We start from the raw sequence: 3,755 nt of genomic DNA, 5'->3' as shown, positions 1-3,755 counted from the left end.
GGGCGGGGGAAGGGCACCCACAGTGTAAACCCCGGACCTCAAGTATGTGAATTATCCGGGTTCAAACCTGTATTATGTCTACAACTTTAACTTGTTACTCACTTGCAAGTTACTCATACTTGATACATGAGTTTTTGAGACCTGTACTACTCATATATGCAAATTGTGATTTAATTTCCTTTTTTTAAATGCCATTGGGTTCAATAAGTACTTTAAAAAAATAGAATTTTCTGGTAATTAGTCCATGGTTCAGGTTTAAAGGGTTACAGTGTTTTATCCTGTACTATTTTAACCTGCTTTGTTTATTTTATTTTATTTTATTTCATTCAACAACAAAAAAAGCGTGGAAATACTGTGTGAACTCAATATAAAAACAGAAAGCAATGAATTTCACATAATATATATCCAATGTTTAGATCTCATTTAAAATGGTACAAATAAAATGTCTTAAAACTGACAAAGCCACTTCACTGGCTCCCAGTTTAATACAGACTTACCTTTAAAATCCTTTTATTATAGTTCATAAAGTCCCAGTGCATCTCGGTATCTTTAACCCAGTCAGACCTCTCAGGTCATCAGGGGCAGATCTTTTAACTCTTCCTTGAATTAAATCTAAGTGTCTTGACTTTCTTACTTTGATCCTGTTCTTCACAACAAGCTACCAGCTGACCTGAGGTCAGTTACAGCTAAATTCGAAAGCGAGCTTAAAACCTTTTTATTCTTACAAGCCTACACACAATAACTAATATAAATATTATATAACTAATAATAAATCCTATTATTATTTTTGCCTTTGTTTTATATCCTGTGTGGAGTTCATATCTAATGAAATAGATTTAAAGGATTCGGATCATCATACTCCTTTTTAAACGTGTACATTGTGTTGTATATTGATATTTGTGGCAATTTTATGTTCTTTACTTTTTTTCTATTTACAATGTATTTTGTTGCTATTTCAGTTAACTGTACATGTTTGAAATAAAACAGTATGACAATCAATCAGTCAAAATCTCCTGTAAGATTAAAGTTGACACTGACATCAAAACTGGGACATTCTCTTTCTTTTCTTTTTTTTTAGTATCTAATCATTTTGAATTTGATGCCAGCAAATTTAACACTATGCTGCATCTCCTGCTCTTCATAAAGCACTAAATGTTTAGTTGCCAGGTCTGGAAGACCAGTTTCCCCTGGACTCTTTTATTACAGAGCCATTAAACCAAAGAAGAGCTTATATATAAAATGTCATTGTTTAATCGGACATTTATGTATCTGTCTGTGCCACATGCACTCTCCCACATTACAGAGGCTTGCTTTTAAAACTCGCCCTGGTAAAAAGTCAGATGGTCCCTTTTATCTTTAGCCCGGAGACCATCGTCTATAATTTCCAAAAATTTTCCTTAAATATAGATTCATCAGAAACCACAGGAGATTTGCACTTTGCCTCAGTCCATCTTACTTGTACCCAGGAAAAGTTACAGCATTTTTTTTTCTGTTGTGTTTTTTTTAACTAAACTGTGTGGCACCTTTAGCAAGCAAAATCCTGGTCTCCTCCTGACTCCTATTGTTAGCCGATTCCTTTTTATTTGTAGATTTGTTACATTTATATGTGTATAGTGTAACAATGCCAGGAGCTTATAGGCGATGAGGGGGCAGAGTGGCAAGAAGGAAAGCGAAGAACAAAACAAAAACAAACAAAGCTTTACTTGTAATTCTGTTTTTCTCAGAATCTCCAAGTTTTAACTTGAACTTATGGTTGCAGAGACAAACTGTGTTTTCTGACAGTGGTTTTCAAAAGTGTTGCTGAGCTCATGCAGAAAATTTCACTTCTGTTATTAATGAAGCGCCACCCGAGAGCACCAGAAGTAACTGAGTTTTTCAGCGTTTTCCCCTGTATGCAGAAATACCTTCACATTCTGCATGTTTAGTTAGCTGTGGGCTTCTTTTAATTGGCAGATGTAGTACAGTATTTCTTATTGCTTTGAATACCACAAGGCAAGTGATACAGTATGTAGTTCCACTATATTTAAAAGACATCACTACAGTCTGTAGCTCTGAAACTATAGATGTGATGGACAAACAGAGCTACAGAGCAGAGAAAAGAAACAAAAAACAAAACATGGATTAAATTTTCAGCTAAACTGTCCTTTTATACATTAGAACTGACTCGAAAGCTCCTCTGATTAAATGCGGTGACAGTTGAAGAGATACACAGGCTCACTGGTGACACCAGAAAACTGCCTTACAATGTGTCCTGGCTGTCTAACCAGTCTGCATGATTGTTTGTTTTGCCATGGCCACTGTGCACAGTGTTCTAATTGTCAAATACCAGGTACTTATGCAACCACATACTGGGAAAGTCCTCCATTACATCTTTATCAACTGCAGCTGCACAACATCTATTTTGAGATGCCCTTGTGCAACTTTTAAGACATGCAGACTGAAAAATGTATACAAAACATAGATCATAGTATTGGATAGCATTATTCACAGGCTCTACTGGATTATTAAAAAGCAGTTACCTTCTTCATGCCACTGCCTCTGCAAGTCACTGCTCCATAAAGAGACATATGGGATTTATACTCTAAACACTTTGCAGCCTTAAAACAAAGATCTAAATTTGTCACACTGGGCAAATGTTTATACAACCCCAATTCCAAAAGTGCTGGGACACTGTGTAAAATGTAAATAAAAATGGAGGGCAACTGATTGTTGTATTCACAATAGGGCATAGAAAAATCTTTACACCGAGACATTTTTATACTATTTTGTAAAAAATGGTAGCTTATTTTGAAATTGTTGACAGCAAAAAAAAAAAGTTAAAAAAGTTAAAAAAGTTTTGTACTTTTGGAGGTGTGACACTTAAGGCATTGACTTTGGCAACTCCCACTCTTAAATGTATTACCCAATAGGATTGAAACCCTGTTCAACCAATTATCCACTGACAGCTGTATACCTGGTTTAGGTCAACTACAATGGCTTTGTGCACTTTGACTTTGATGAAGATGCAGAAACATTAACAGTTTGTTTGCACAAGTGTGAATCATTGTGCTGCAGCCATCTTTTGCCCTCTGCTACTTTGCCGAGGTCAGACTTGAGGAATGTGCGGAGCACGACAAATAATCCCTTGATTATATCCTTCTAAGGGTCAGCATCAGCTCCATTTGTCTTATTTATCTGGTCCTCTTGTGGAAGGACTGCTTCATTAACCCTTAGAGCTTCCGTTTGTTCCGTTCTCTGCCAAGATGATCCCACACTGCTTCTATAAAGTCCAGTTTCTGGGGATGCAAATCCATGACTCAGTGCTCCATTGTGTGTTTTTGTATCCAGGTATGCTTTCACCGTATTGGCAGTATGTTTGGGATCATTGGTCATGGTGGATCACAATCTGCACTTTGCTGTGATGAAAATTTCATCCTTGACAAGATCCCCAACACCACTGGCTGAAATGCAACCCTAAACCAAGATAGATCCTCCACCTTGTTTTACAGATGACTGTAGTAACTGTTGTACCTCTCTGACCTCCGTAAATACTGACCATTTGATCCAAAAGTTTCACATTTGCACTCACCATAAGACCTGTTGCAGTCCAATTCTTGACTTTTCTTCCCATCTCCCTTTCTTAATGACTTCTTGACAAACACCCTTTGCACAGAAATGCCTAGTGAGGCTTCAGTTTGATTCATCTGTTTACTGAAGGGCCATCTTCCATCTGTCCAGTATCCTGTGTGTTTTATAAGCACGCCATGCAGTGATAT

This window comes from Pelmatolapia mariae, linkage group LG13, assembly GCF_036321145.2.
Source record: "Pelmatolapia mariae isolate MD_Pm_ZW linkage group LG13, Pm_UMD_F_2, whole genome shotgun sequence".
Lineage (NCBI taxonomy): Eukaryota > Metazoa > Chordata > Actinopteri > Cichliformes > Cichlidae > Pelmatolapia > Pelmatolapia mariae.
Note: the sequence above shows the minus strand (reverse complement) of the source record.